The sequence below is a fragment of the Heterodontus francisci genome, chromosome 34 (genome assembly GCF_036365525.1).
Source record: "Heterodontus francisci isolate sHetFra1 chromosome 34, sHetFra1.hap1, whole genome shotgun sequence".
Classification (NCBI taxonomy): domain Eukaryota; kingdom Metazoa; phylum Chordata; class Chondrichthyes; order Heterodontiformes; family Heterodontidae; genus Heterodontus; species Heterodontus francisci.
The window spans coordinates 31,512,228-31,528,570 of record NC_090404.1 but is presented as its reverse complement, the minus strand read 5'-3'; the positions used below and the strand labels follow the sequence as shown (position 1 = coordinate 31,528,570).

The window sequence follows — 16,343 nt, the reverse complement described above, 5'->3', positions numbered from 1 at the left end:
TTGAGTAAGGACACAGGCAGCAGAGTTTTGGATGACCTCACATTTATGAAGGGTAGAATGTGAGAGGCCGGCCAGGAGTGTGTTAGAATAGTCAAGTTGAGAGGAAACAGATACATGGATGTAAATTTCAGAGGCAGATGAGCTGAGGCAGTGGTGAAATCGGGTCATGTTACTGAGGTAGAAATAGCCGGTCTGACTGATGGTGCTGATCTGCAGTCGGAAGCTCATCTCGGGGTCAAGTCTGACACCAAGGTTATGAATGGTCTGGTTTAGCCTCAGACAGTTGTGAAGGAGAGGGATTGTGTTGGTGACTAGGGAGTGCAGTTAGTCGCAGGAACTGAAGACAATGACTTCAGACTTTCAAGTATTTAATTGGAGGAAATTTCTGTTCATCCAGTACTGGATGTCAGACAAGTCAGGATGATGTGTGACTTGGAGGGGAACTTGGAGGTGATGGTGTTCACATACATCTGCTACCCTGGTCCTTATAGAATATGGAAGTTTAGGGTTTGGGAGGTTCTGTCAACATTCTGGTCGAGTTATAGATACATAAAATCCCTCTCCTCTCCCTGCTTCTCCCACTTCGCCCTCTCTCTCTCCATAGAGGGCAGAGTCTTGTGTAGGTCCAGACTGGGTGGCAGCTTCCCTTCCCTGAAGGACATTAGTGAACCAGTTGGGGTTGTACTTCAATCCAGCAGCTTTCATGGTCACTTTCTTCTCGTGCCGACCTCATAAATTACCAGATTCATTCAGCTCCATTTCACAATCTGCCTTCGTGTTTTTGTGGGTTCTCACACTTCATTTCTGTTTTAAATCAATTTCACAGGGTTTCAGACGAGGAGAAATTGCAGCCGTGAAATGCAAAGCAAACATTTGATCGTGATCTGAAGGAGTCGCCCAATTTATCGTAACCTGAATAACACCGGATTTTGAACGTGGAAGGAAAAAGCAGTGATCACAGTGGGGAGAAACTGTACAAGTGTTCTGTGTGTGGACAAAGTTTCAGCCGATCATCTGGCCTGTCGAAACACAAGTGCAGTCACACTGGGAAGAAACCATGTAAATATGGGAACTGTGGAGAGGGATTGAATTAGCCAGCTGGAAACTCATCCGCCCTGTCACACTGGGGAGAGGCTGTTCACCTGCTCCGAGTGAGGGAAGGGAATTCACACCGTCATCTGACCTTGTGATACAGCAGCGAGTTCACACTGGGGAGAGACCTTTTCAATGTCCAGACTGTGGGAATTGCTATAAATGTTCCACTGAACTGATGTCCCATCGACGTGTTCACACTGACGTGAGACTGTTCAGGTGTTCTCACGGTGGGATTGGGTTCAGGCAATCAGGCCACCTGCTGAGCCACCAGCGGGTTCACACGAGGGAGAGGCCGTTCACCTGCTCCAAGTGTGGGAAGGGATTCGCTACTTGATTAGACATGCTGAAACACCAGCGAGTTTGCAGTGGGGAGAGGCCGTTCACCTGCTCAGAATGTGGGAAGGGATACACTACTTCATCCAGCCTTCTTGCACATCAGCGAATTCACACTGGGGAGAGGCCTTTCACCTGCTCAGAGTGTGGGAAAGGATTCACTCACTCATCCTGCCTGCTGAAACACCAGCGAGTTCACACTGGGGAGAGGCCATTCACCTGCTCAGAATGTGGGAAGGGATTCACTCAATCATCCAGCCTTCTTGCACACCAGCGAATTCACACTGGGGAGAGGCCATTCACCTGCTCCGAGTGTGGGAAAGGATTCACTCAGTTATCCCATCTGCTGAGACACCAGCGAGTTCACACGGGTGAGAAGCCGTTCACCTGTTCAGAGTGTGGGAAGGGATTTACCACTTCTTCCAGGCTTCTTGCACACCAGCGTGTTCACACTGGGGAGAGGCCGTTCACCTGCTCACAGTGTGGAAAGGGATTCACTACTTCACCCAGCCTTCTTGCACACCAGCGAATTCACACTGGGGAGAGGCCATTCACCTGCTCAGTATGTGGCAAGGGATTCACTACTTCTTCTGACCTGCTGAAACACCAGCCAGTTCACACAGGGGAGAGGCCATTCACCTGCGCAGAATGTGGGAAGGGATTCACAACGTCATCTGACATGCTGAAACACCAGCGGGTTCACACTGGGGAGAGGCCATTCACCTGCTCCAAGTGTGGGAAGGGATTCACTCAGTCATCCAACCTGCTGAAACACCAGCGAGTTCACACTGGAAAGAGGCCGTTCACCTGCTCAGAGTCTGGGAAGGAATTCACTCAGTCATCCAGCTGTCTTTCACACCAGCGGGTTCACACTGGGGAGAAGCCATTCACCTGCTCAGAGTGTGGGAAAGGATTCACTCAGTCATCCAGCCTTCTTGCACACCAGCGTATTCACACAGGGGAGAGGCCATTCACCTGCTCCGAGTGTGGGAAAGGATTCACTCAGCTATCCCACCTGCTGAGCCATCAGCGAGTTCACACTGGGGAGAGGCCATTCACCTGCTCCGAGTGTGGGAAGGGATTCACTCACTCATCCCACCTGCTGACACACCAGCGAGTTCACACTGGGGAGAGGCCATTCACTTGCACAGAGTGTGGGAAGGGATTCACTACTTCGTCAGATATGCTGAAACACCAGCGAGTTCACACTGGGGAGAGGCCATTCACCTGCTCAGTGTGTGGGAAGGGATTCACTACTTCGTCCAGCCGTCTTGCACACCAGCGAGTTCACACTGGGGAGAGGCCGTTCACCTGCTCAGAGTGTGGCAAGGGATTCACTCAGTCATCCAGCCTTCTTGCCCACCAGCGAGTTCACACTGGGGAGAAGCCATTCACCTGCTCAGAGTGTGGCAAGGGATTTACTACTTCATCCAACCTTCTTGCACACCTACGAGTTCACAACGGGGAGAAGCCATTCACCTGCACAGAGTGTGGCAAGGGATTCACTCAGTCATCCGACCTGCTGAGACATCAGCGAGTTCACTAGTAACTCAGGGATGTGAAATTTCCGCTGAATGGCGGATTTACCCGTTGTTAGGTCATCTTTATTTTTATCATATTCCAACTTGGTGGAAATGTACTTCAACCAAGAAAGCAAGTGAACGTAACTGCACACTCCTTCACAACATCAGTGTGTCAGTCTTCTGTAAATGGCCAAAAAGGAGGTGTGTGTATACACAGACCAATTCCCAATGTTTGTTTATGCCTTCATGGGATATCTTAGCAGAGACCACCTCAGAACTGACACAGCTCATTTGACATGGCTTAAAATTAATGATGCAGGATCAGTAGCTGGCAAGTCGCTGGTCTGCAGTAAAAACATTGGTCTGTCAATAGGAATTTGAAACTTGCTTCCATTTACACAGCACTGTGTGTCTGAAATAATTTCTGAAAACTCTGCACAAACTGGTTACTGAATGTGAATATCCTGCAGTGAGCATGAACTGTATAAACTTCATATGTCCTGTGCATTGCAGCAACTGAAGTGATCTGGAATTTCCACTTATCGGTTTGCTCAGGTGTATGGCTGAATTCCATTCATTGTTCATCTCCACTTTCACTGTCTACTGACCCAGTCACACTGTAAACCTGGAGTCAGTGTGAAGCTGTCTTTTACACCATAGTGATGGAAGACAAGGAGTGTAACTCTGACCATCTTTCTTCATGTGTGGTTTGGCATTGCTTAAGATTATCTGGAAAAGACTGTCCTGCACCACAAGTGCTGTGCATTGGCTACAGTGCAACTATCCTGTGAGCTCTCTGCAGTCACTATAAATGGTCACTGGCTTTCTCAGGCTGCTGGCATAACACTCTGTACATGTATGAATCTGTATCTACAGAGTGATGCCTTTCTCCAAGCCAGCACAATAGTTATGATTTTCAGCTCACCTTGTTAAATGCAGTTGTCACTTTTTTTTTACTCGTTCACGGGATGTGGGCGTCGCTGGCCAAACCAGCATTTATTGCCCATCCCTAATTGCCCTTGAGAAGGTGGTGGTGAGCTGCCTTCTCATGAAATTGTATTCTGAGTACAGTGTAATTTTATTCATTACATATGCAAAATTGTACAAAATTACCATTACTCAACCAGTTTGCTTGAATAACAGTGCTGTAATTACATGATTCCTTGTCAAAAAAAAATCAGACTTTTAGTCTTCGGCCACTAATTTTCAGACCTTTTGGTCTTTGGCCACTCTCACCCCCTGTATTTCTTGCGTGGTTTTGTGAAATACTCTCCCTATTACTGCTCAACTGTTGGATAACTCTGATTACATTTAAATGTGTTTATACATGTCTATAAAGTGTCTGTGTGCCCAGATTTAACTAAGTTGTGATCTGTAACCAATAAATGATGTTTTGGCCATGACTTGTAGTCTGGTATCTTGGTGATTTGTCAAGAAAGATTTAATTCACTCACTCAGCAGCTTGAGAGGAACCAGACTGAGGTTTAATGAACATAAGAAATAGGAGCTGGAGGAGGCCATTTGGCCCTTCGAGCCTGCTCTGCCATTCACCAAGATCATGACTGATCTTCTACCTCAACTCCACCTTCCCGCACTATCCCCATATCCCTTAATTCCCTCAGTATCCAAAAATCTATCAATCTCTGTCTTAAATATACTCAATGACTGAGCATCCACTGCTCCCTGGGGAAGACAATTCCAAAGATTCACAACCCTTTCAGTGAAGAAATTTCTCCTCATCTCAGTCCTAAATGGCCAATCCCTTATCCTGAACCTGTGACCCGGTGTTCTAGATTCCCCAGACAGGGGAAACATTTTCTCAGCATCTACCCTATCAAGTCCCTGAAAAATTTAGGTTTCAGTCAGATCATGTTTAATTTTTCTAAACTCCAGGGAATATACGCCTAGTCTACTCAATCTCTCCTCATGGGAGATGGAGCAGAGTGGGGGTGCTGTCGCATAGTGGTTATGTTACTGAACTAGTAATCCAGAGGCCTGAAGTAATGATGCAAAGATATGAATTCAACTCCCACCACTGCAGTTTAGGGATTTAAACTCAATCAATTAAATAAATCTGGGATTTAAAAAAGCTGGTATCTGGGGGGGAAGTAGTGGTATTGTCACGGGACTAGTAACCCAAAAACCAAATATTGCTCTGGAGACATGGGTTTGAATTCCACCACAGAAGAAGGTGGAATTTCAATTCAATAAATCAATCTGGAATTAAAAACTAGTCTAATGATGGCCATGAAATCATTGTCGATTGTTGTAAAAACCCATTTAGCACACTCATGTCCTTTAGGGAAGGAAATCTGCTGTCCTTACCTGGTTCTGGCTGACATGTGACTCCAGACCCACAGCAATGTGGTTGACTCTTGACATCGAGACAAAAATCTACACCTATGTGTTTAAAACAAAGCTGATATATTTCAAATCTATCCAGAATATTAACCTTCAGCCCAGTTACAGGGGTTATTAACATCAACAGAAACAAACCCCAACTATTCGAATAGAAACATGGAAAATTTATTGTACAGGAGGCCATTCAGCCCATTGTATCATTGTGTTTAAAACAAAACTGATTTATTTCACATTTCTCCAGAATATTAATAATCCCTGTAACTGGGCTGGAGTTTACTAGCAATAGAAAAGAAAACTCCAACTGTCAGAATGAACACAGTTCAGTCCTGGATATAATTTCTTTTGGGCCTCCTTATCTCGAGAGACAATGGATACGCGCCTGGAGGTGGTCAGTGGTTTGTGAAGCAGCGCCTGGAGTGGCTATAAAGGCCAATTCTGGAGTGACAGGCTCTTCCACAGGTGCTGCAGAGAAATTTGTTTGTTGGGGCTGTTGCACAGTTGGCTCTCCCCTTGCGCCTCTGTCTTTTTTTCCTGCCAACTACTAAGTCTCTTCGACTCGCCACAATTTAGCCCTGTCTTTATGGCTGCCCGCCAGCTCTGGCGAATGCTGGCAACTGACTCCCACGACTTGTGATCAATGTCACACGATTTCATGTCGCGTTTGCAGACGTCTTTATAACGGAGACATGGACGGCCGGTGGGTCTGATACCAGTGGCGAGCTCGCTGTACAATGTGTCTTTGGGGATCCTGCCATCTTCCATGCGGCTCACATGGCCAAGCCATCTCAAGCGCCGCTGACTCAGTAGTGTGTATAAGCTGGGGATGTTGGCCGCTTCAAGGACTTCTGTGTTGGAGATATAGTCCTGCCACCTGATGCCAAGTATTCTCCGAAGGCAGCGAAGATGGAATGAATTGAGACGTCGCTCTTGGCTGGCATACGTTGTCCAGGCCTCGCTGCCGTAGAGCAAGGTACTGAGGACACAGGCCTGATACACTCGGACTTTTGTGTTCCGTGTCAGTGCGCCATTTTCCCACACTCTCTTGGCCAGTCTGAACATAGCAGTGGAAGCCTTACCCATGCGCTTGTTGATTTCTGCATCTAGAGACAGGTTACTGGTGATAGTTGAGCCTAGGTAGGTGAACTCTTGAACCACTTCCAGAGCGTGGTCGCCAATATTGATGGATGGAGCATTTCTGACATCCTGCCCCATGATGTTCGTTTTCTTGAGGCTGATGGTTAGGCCAAATTCATTGCAGGCAGACGCAAACCTGTCGATGAGACTCTGCAGGCATTCTTCAGTGTGAGATGTTAATGCAGCATCGTCAGCAAAGAGGAGTTCTCTGATGAGGACTTTCCGTACTTTGGACTTCGCTCTTAGACGGGCAAGGTTGAACAACCTGCCCCCTGATCTTGTGTGGAGGAAAATTCCTTCTTCAGAGGATTTGAACGCATGTGAAAGCAGCAGGGAGAAGAAAATCCCAAAAAGTGTGGGTGCGAGAACACAGCCCTGTTTCACACCACTCAGGATAGGAAAGGGCTCTGATGAGGAGCCACCATGTTGAATTGTGCCTTTCATATTGTCATGGAATGAGGTGATGATACTTAGTAGCTTTGGTGGACATCCAATCTTTTCTAGTAGTCTGAAGAGACCACGTCTGCTGACGAGGTCAAAGGCTTTGGTGAGATCAATGAAAGCAATGTAGAGGGGCATCTGTTGTTCACGGCATTTCTCCTGTATCTGACGAAGGGAGAACAGCATGTCAATAGTCGATCTCTCTGCACGAAAGCCACACTGTGCCTCAGGGTAGACGCGCTCGGCCAGCTTCTGGAGCCTGTTCAGAGCGACTCGAGCAAAGACTTTCCCCACTATGCTGAGCAGGGAGATTCCACGGTAGTTGTTGCAGTCACCGCGGTCACCTTTGTTTTTATAGAGGGTGATGATGTTGGCATCGCGCATGTCCTGGGGTACTGCTCCCTCGTCCCAGCACAGGCATAGCAGTTCATGTAGTGCTGAGAGTATAGCAGGCTTGGCACTCTTGATTATTTCAGGGGTAATGCTGTTCTTCCCAGGGGCTTTTCCGCTGGCTAGGGAATCAATGGCATCACTGAGTTCCGATTTGGTTGGCTGTATGTCCAGCTCATCCATGACTGGTAGAGGCTGGGCTGCATTGAGGGCAGTCTCAGTGACAGCATTCTCCCTGGAGTACAGTTCTAGGTAGTGCTCAACCCAGCGGTCCATCTGTTTGCGTTGGTCAGTGATTATGTCCCCCGATTTAGATTTGAGGGGGGTGATCTTCTTGATGGTTGGCCCAAGAGCTCTCTTCATGCCATCATACATTCCTCTGATGTTTCCGGTGTCTGAGGCCAGCTGAATATGACTGCATAGGTGTTGCCAGTAGTCGTTTGCGCAACGCCTAGCTGTTCTTTGTGCAGTACTTCTGGCTGCTTTAAGTGCTGCGGATGTTAAATCGCTGGGGGCTTTCTTGTAGTTCAAAAGTGCAATGCGCTTAGCGGCTATGACAGGTTCCAGCTCTTCATTATGAGATTGAAACCAGTCTGCATTTCTCTTCGCACTTTTGCCGTAGGTGGTCAAAGCTGACTCATAGATGGCGTCTCTGATGTGGGCCCACTTGGTCTCAGCATCCCCTGTGGGAGTGTTTTGAAGGGCTGTTACAAGTGAATTTAGAAATTTTTGTAACAGCTGTGGGTGAGAAATTCTGTTCGTGTTGATGCGCGGGTGGCCCTTCTGCTTGGAATGATGCAACTTCTTTGGTCTGAGTCTAACCTTGCTGCACACCAGGGAGTGGTCGGTGTCGCAGTCCGCACTGTGGAAGCTGCGTGTGATTTGAACACTGTTTAAGGCGGCTCGCCTTGTGACAATGAGGTCTAGCTGGTGCCAACGACGTGATCTTGGGTGCCTCCATGAAACCTGGTGACAGGGTTTAGTGTGAAAGAACGAGTTGGTGATGCAGAGGTTATGATAGGTACACAACTCAAGCAGTCTCTGCCCGTTCTCATTCATCCTTCCAACGCCATAGCGCCCAAGGCAGGAGGGCCATGAGTCATGGTCGGCCCCAACCCTGGCATTAAAGTCCCCCAGCAGGAATAGGTGTTCGGTGTTGGGGATGCTGCTAATGATGTTATGGAGTTGTTCATAGAACTGGTCTTTAGCTTCAGGTGCGGAACAGAGTGTTGGAGCATAGATGCTGAGTAGGTGTACTGGACCAGAGGTGGTGAGCAGTCGGATGGACAGTATGCGTTCCGAGCCATTTGAGGGAGGCTCTATCATGCTGAGCAAGGAGTTTCTGATGGCGAAGCCCACTCCATGCTGTCTTGGTTCTTCAGGATCCCTGCCCTGCCAGAAGAAGGTGTAGTCTTGCTCTGCTAGAGAGCCACTCGCGGGGAGGCGAGTCTCCTGAAGTGCTGCAATGTCCACATTGAGTCTACTGAGCTCGTTGTTAATGATGGCGGTCTTCCGAGAATCGTTGATTTGTGTAAGGTCTTCCGACAGGCCAGGACACATAGTTCTGACGTTCCAGCTTGCAAAGCGAAGGGCTGGTACCTTCTTTCCTTTTTTCATGTTGTTTGGTGCGGTGTATCAGTCCACCTTTCGGGCAATGACCCTGAGCTCCAAGCACCCATTGAAGCAGGCAGACTGTGGCGGGACAGAACCTTATTGACCGGGGGCTGCCCAGTTTGAGGCGGGCGGTAGCTGTCCAGTGAGGTGCAATGACCTCTCCCACCGACAAAGGCAACCCGTGGCGCCCAGTTTCTACGCCAATTTATCTGGACTTATAACCCGTAACTGCTGCCTTCCGTGTTGTTTCAGTCGCTGTGAGGCAACTATGGAGTGACCTCTCCATGGCGCATGCCTGGGCAAATTTATGGAGGTTGAGAGTTGCCCAGTCGTCAAAACCCCCCTCTCGGCCTTTCTGGTGGGGTCCAAAGGAGTGCAGGACACGACGTTTGGCACCAGTATGGCTGCAGGAACTGCCGGAAACATGCCAAAGGTGACACATGACCGCCTACGGGGTTCCGCTCCGGATTTTCTGTTAGGGTTTACTCCCTTAGCCTTGGTCTCTCCCGAGACGCCCACAAGGCAGTGGGGTTGTTGGGGCCCCTACACAGGTGTAGGATGGTGCCGGTGGGAGGAGGGGATGCAAGGGGGAGGGGTAGAGGGAGGGGGTGGGGGGGGGTGCAGGGGAAGGGGGTGCGGGGTGAAGATGGTGCGAGGGGGGGGCGGGCTGGGACGGGGTTGTGAGGGGGTGAGCTGAGAGGGTGGAGCAGGGAAGGGGACGGGGGTGGGGGGGGGGTGGAAGGGGGGTAAATAGCAATTTATTTCACATTTCTCCAGAATATTAATAATCCCTGTAACTGGGCTGGAGTTTAATAGCAATAGAAAAGAAAACTCCAACTGTCAGAATGAACACAGTTCAGTCCTGGATATAATTAATAGCAGCAATAAAAGCAGAATCCAACCACTCCAGTCACTTGTGAACTCACTGGTGTTTCAGCAGGTGGGATGAACGAGTGAATTCTTTCCCACACATGGAGTAGGTGAATGGCCTCAGTGTGAACTCGCATGTGCATATGGAGACTGGATAACACTGAATTCTTTCCCATAGTCAGAGCAAGTGAACAGCCTCTCCCCAGTGTGACTGCTTCGATGAATTTCCAGCTTTGATGGGTAATTGAATCCCTTCCCACAATGCCCCCCCCCACCGTGTTTTCTCCATGCTGTGGGTGTCCTTGTGTCTCTCCAGGTTGGATGATCAGTTGAAGCCTCGTCCACACACACAACACGTTTCTCCCCGCTGTGAATGATGCTATGTTTTTTCAAGCTGTGTAACTGGTTAAAGCTCTTTCCACAGTCAGTCACTGGAACACTCTCAATCGGGTATGTGTGTCTCGGTGCTTTTCCAGTCACACTGATGTTTGAAATCTTTTCCCACAGTCAGAAGAGACAAACATTTCTCCTTCCGCATTCAAAGTCCGATGATATTCAGGTCCTGATGAATTGAATGACGATCAGATCTTGACACAGTATTTGGCTTGAGCTTCCCATCTGCAAATCCTACCCCAATACCCTGTAAAAGGACGGCGCAGTGGTTAGCACCGCAGCCTCACAGCTCCAGCGACCCAGGTTCACTTCTGGGTACTGCCTGTGTGGAGTTTGCAAGTTCTCCCTGTATCTGCGTGGGTTTCCTCCGGGTGCTCCGGTTTCCTCCCACATGCCAAAGACTTGCAGGTTGATAGGTAAATTGGCCATTAGCAATTACCCCTTGTATAGGTAGGTGGTAGGGGAATATAGGGACAGGTGGGGATGTGGTAGGAATATGGAATTAGTGTAGGAGTAGTATAAATGTGTGGTTGATGGTCGGCACAGACTCGGTGGGCCGAAGGACCTGTTTCAGTGCTGTATCTGTAAACTGAACTAAACTAAAAATATACAACATGGAAACAGGCCGTTTAGCCCAACCAGTCTGCGCTGGTGTTTCTACTCCCATTCCATCTACCTCAGCTCAGCCTTTAAGCAGATCTGTCTATACCCTTTTCTCGCACGTACTCGGCTAGTTTCCTTTTGAAACATCTCAGCTTTTTGCCACAAGCACTTGCTGCTGTAGCGAGGTTCACGATTGTCCTTTAAGGAAGGAAATCTGCTGTCCTTTTTTTTTATTCATTCATGGGATGTGGGCGTCTGGCTATGCCAGCATTTATTGCCCATCCCTAATTGCCCTTGAGAAGGTAGTGGTGAGCTGTCTTCTTGAACCGCTGCAGTCCATGTGGGGTAGGTACAGCCACAGTGCTGTTAGGAAGGGAGTTCCAGGATTTTGACCCAGTGACAGTGAAGGAACAGCGATGGAATTCCAAGTCAGGATGGTGTGTGACTTGGAGGGGAACTTGCAGGTGGTGGTGTTCCCATGCATCTGCTGCTCTTGTCCTTCGAGGTGGTAGAGGTCGCGGGTTTGGAAGGTTCTGTCTGAGGAGCCTTGGTGCGTTGCTGCAGTGCATCTTGTAGATGGTACACACTGCTGCCACTGTGCGTGGGTGGTGGAGGGAGTGAATGTTTGTGGATGGTGTGCCAATCAAGCGGGCTGCTTTGTTCTGAATGGTGTCGAGCTTCTTGAGTGTTGTTGGAGCTGCACCCATCCAGGCAAGTGGAGGGTATTCCATCACATTCTTGACTTGTGCCTTGTAGATGGTGGACAGGCTTTGGGGAGTCAGGAAATGAGTTACTCGCCTCAGGATTCCTAACCTCTGATCTGCTCTTGTTGCCACGGTATTTATATGGCTACTGCAGTTCAGTTTCTGGTCAATGGTAGCCCCTAGGATGTTGACAGTGGGGGATTCAGCGATGGTAATGCCATTGCATGTCAAGGGGAGATGGTTAGATTCTCTCTATTTGGAGATGGTCATTGCCTGGCACTTGTGTAGCGCAAATGTTACTTGCCACTTATCAGCCCAAGCCTGGATATTGTCCAGGTCTTGCTGCATTTCTAAAGACTGCTTCAGTACTTGAGTCGTCGCGAACGGTGCTGAACATTGTGCAAAAATCAGTGAACATCCCACTTCTGACCTGATGATTGAAGGAAGGTCAGCTGAAGATGGTTGGGCCCAGGACACTACCCTGAAGAACTCCTGCAGTGATATCCTGGAGCTCAGATGAATGACCTCCCAACAACCACAGCCATCTTCCTTTGCACTAGGTATGACTCCAACCAGCAGAGAGTTTTCCCCCTGATTCCCATTGACTCCAGTATTGCTAAGGTTCCTTGATGTCAAGGGCAGTCACTCTCACCTCACCTCTTGAGTTCCATGTTTGAACCAAGGCTATAATGAAGTCAGGTGCTGAGTGGCCCTGGCGGAACCCAAACTGAGCATCACTGAGCAGGTTATTGCTGCTTGATTGTACTGTTGATGACACCTTCCATCACTTTACTGACGATTGAGAGTAGACTGATGGGGTAGTAATTGGCCGGGTTGGACTTGTCCGCTTTTTGTGTACAGGATATACCTGGGCAATTTTCCACATTGCCGGGTAGATGCCAGTGTTGTAGCTATACTGGAACAGCTTGGTTAGAGTTGCAGCAGGTTCTGGAGCACAGGTCTTCAGTACTATTGCCGGAATATTGTCAGGACCCATAGCCTTTGCAGTATCCAGTGCCTTCAGTCGTTTCTTGATATCACGCAGAGTGAATCGAATTGGTGGAAGTCTGGCATCTGTAATGCTGGGGACTTCAGGAGGGGGCCGAGATGGAACATCAACTTGGCACTGCTGGCTGAAGACTGTTGCAAATGCTTCAGCTTTATCTTTCGCACTGATGTGCTGGGCTCCGCCATCACTGAGGATGGGGATATTTGAGGAGCCACCTCCTCCAGTTAGTTGTTTAATTGTCCACCACCATTCACAACTGCAGAGCTTAGATCTGATCCGTTGGTTATGGGATCGCTTAGCTCTGTCTATTGCATGCTGTTTATGCAGTTTGGCGTGCAAGTAGTCCTGGGTTGTAGCTTCACCAGGTTGACACCTCATTTTGACGTATGCCTGGTGCTGCTCCTGGCATGCCCTCCTGCACTCTCCATTGAACCAGGGTTGGTCTCCTGGCTTGATGGTATTGGTAGAGTGGGGGAAATGCTGGGCCATGAGGTTCCAGATTGTGGTTGAGTACAATTCTGCTGCTGCTGATGGCCCACAGCACCTCATGGATGCCCAGTTTTGCATTGCTAGATCTGTTCGAAATCTATCCCATTTAGCATGGTGATAGTGCCACACAACACGATGGATGGTATCCTCAATGTGAAGGTGAGACTTCATCTCCACAAGGACTGTGCAGTGGTCACTCCTACCAATACAGTCATGGACAGAAGCATCTGCAGCAGGCAGATTGGTGAGGACAAGGTCAAGTATGTTTTTCCCTCGTGTTGGTTTCCCCACCACCTGCCACAGACCCAGTCCAGAAGCTATGTCCTTTAGTACTCGGCCAGCTCGGTCAGTAGTGGTGCTACCGAGCCACTCTTGGTGATGAGCATTGAAACCCCCCACCCAGAGTACATTTTGTGCCCTTGCCACCCTCAGTGCTTCCTCCAAGTCGTGTTCAACATGGAGGAGTACTGACTTATCAGCTGAGGGAGGGCAGTAGGTGATAATCAGTAGGAGGTTACCTTGCCCATGTTTGACCTGATGCCATGAGACTTCATGGGGTCCGGAGTCAATGTTGAGGACTCCCAAGGCAACTCTCTCCCTACTGTAGACCGCTGTCCTGCTACCTCTGCTGGGTCTGTCCTGCCGGTGGGACAGGACATACCCAGGGATGGCGATTGTAGTGTCTGGGACATTGTCTGTAATGTATGATTCCATGAGTATGACTATGTCAGGCTGTTGCTTGACTAGTCTGTGAGACAGCTCTCCCAACTTTGGCACAAGCCCCCAGATGTTAGTAAGGAGGACTTTGCAGGGTCGACAGGGCTGGGTTTGCCGTTGTCGTTTCCGGTGCCTAAGTCGATGCCGGGTGGTCCGTCCGGTTTCATTCCTTTTTATTGACTTCGTAGCGGTTAGGTACAACTGAGTGGCCTGCTAGGCCATTTCAGAGGGCATGTAAGAGTTAACCACATTGCTGTGGGTCTGGAGTCACATGTAGACCAGACCAGCAGATTTCCTTCCCTAAAGGGAATTAGTGAACCAGATGGGTTTTTACAACAATGGACAATGGTTTCCTGGCCATCATTAGACTGGCTTTTAATTAAATCCAGATTTATTAATTCAAATTTATTAATTAAATTCCACCTTTTGCTGTGGTGGGATTCGAACCCATGTCTCCAGATCAATACCCTCGGTCTCTGGGTTACTAGCCCAGTGATAATACCACTACGCCACCGTCTACGCCTACATGTGACTCCAGACCCACAGCAATGCGGCTGACTCTTAAAATGCCCTCTGAAATGGCCTGACAAGCCACTGAGTTCAAGGGCAATTCGGGATGGGCAATAAATGCCAGCGACGCCCACATCCCACAAATGAATAAATAAAACAGTAAATACATTGCTCCTTATTCCTATGTTGGATTTATGAGTCTTCTTCTTTTGGGCCTCCTTATCTCGAGAGACAATGGATACGCGCCTGGAGGTGGTCAGTGGTTTGTGAAGCAGCGCCTGGAGTGGCTATAAAGGCCAATTCTGGAGTAACAGGCTCTTCCACAGGTGCTGCAGAGAAATTTGTTTGTTGGGGCTGTTGGACAGTTGGCTCTCCCCTTGCGCCTCTGTCTTTTTTCCTGCCAACTACTAAGTCTCTTCGACTCGCCACAATTTAGCCCTGTCTTTATGGCTGCCCGCCAGCTCTGGCGAATGCTGGCAACTGACTCCCACGACTTGTGATCAATGTCACACGATTTCATGTCGCGTTTGCAGACGTCTTTATAACGGAGACATGGACGGCCGGTGGGTCTGATACCAGTGGCGAGCTCGCTGTACAATGTGTCTTTGGGGATCCTGCCATCTTCCATGCGGCTCACATGGCCAAGCCATCTCAAGCGCCGCTGACTCAGTAGTGTGTATAAGCTGGGGATGTTGGCCGCTTCAAGGACTTCTGTGTTGGAGATATAGTCCTGCCACCTGATGCCAAGTATTCTCCGAAGGCAGCGAAGATGGAATGAATTGAGACGTCGCTCTTGGCTGGCATACGTTGTCCAGGCCTCGCTGCCGTAGAGCAAGGTACTGAGGACACAGGCCTGATACACTCGGACTTTTGTGTTCCGTGTCAGTGCGCCATTTTCCCACACTCTCTTGGCCAGTCTGAACATAGCAGTGGAAGCCTTACCCATACGCTTGTTGATTTCTGCATCTAGAGACAGGTTACTGGTGATAGTTGAGCCTAGGTAGGTGAACTCTTGAACCACTTCCAGAGCGTGGTCGCCAATATTGATGGATGGAGCATTTCTGACATCCTGCCCCATGATGTTCGTTTTCTTGAGGCTGATGGTTAGGCCAAATTCATTGCAGGCAGACGCAAACCTGTCGATGAGACTCTGCAGGCATTCTTCAGTGTGAGATGTTAAAGCAGCATCGTCAGCAAAGAGGAGTTCTCTGATGAGCACTTTCCGTACTTTGGACTTCGCTCTTAGACGGGCAAGGTTGAACAACCTGCCCCCTGATCTTGTGTGGAGGAAAATTCCTTCTTCAGAGGATTTGAACGCATGTGAAAGCAGCAGGGAGAAGAAAATCCCAAAAAGTGTGGGTGCGAGAACACAGCCCTGTTTCACACCACTCAGGATAGGAAAGGGCTCTGATGAGGAGCCACCATGTTGAATTGTGCCTTTCATATTGTCATGGAATGAGGTGATGATACTTAGTAGCTTTGGTGGACATCCGATCTTTTCTAGTAGTCTGAAGAGACCACGTCTGCTGACGAGGTCAAAGGCTTTGGTGAGATCAATGAAAGCAATGTAGAGGGGCATCTGCTGTTCGCGGCATTTCTCCTGTATCTGACGAAGGGAGAACAGCATGTCAATAGTCGATCTCTCTGCACGAAAGCCACACTGTGCCTCAGGGTAGACACGCTCGGCCAGCTTCTGGAGCCTGTTCAGAGCGACTCGAGCAAAGACTTTCCCCACTATGCTGAGCAGGGAGATTCCACGGTAGTTGTTGCAGTCACCGCGGTCACCTTTGTTTTTATAGAGGGTGATGATGTTGGCATCGCGCATGTCCTGGGGTACTGCTCCCTCGTCCCAGCACAGGCATAGCAGTTCATGTAGTGCTGAGAGTATAGCAGGCTTGGCACTCTTGATTATTTCAGGGGTAATGCTGTCCTTCCCAGGGGCTTTTCCGCTGGCTAGGGAATCAATGGCATCACTGAGTTCCGATTTGGTTGGCTGTATGTCCAGCTCATCCATGACTGGTAGAGGCTGGGCTGCATTGAGGGCAGTCTCAGTGACAGCATTCTCCCTGGAGTACAGTTCTAGGTAGTGCTCAACCCAGCGGTCCATCTGTTTGCGTTGGTCAGTGATTATGTCCCCCGATTTAGATTTGAGGGGGG

General features: G+C 49.0%; 1 pseudogene; it reads left to right on the top strand.

Annotated features, from left to right (window-relative positions):
• Positions 1-1,103: 1,103 nt before the first annotated feature.
• Positions 1,104-16,343, top strand: part of LOC137349301 (zinc finger protein 850-like) — a 28,891-nt pseudogene continuing 13,651 nt past the window's right edge.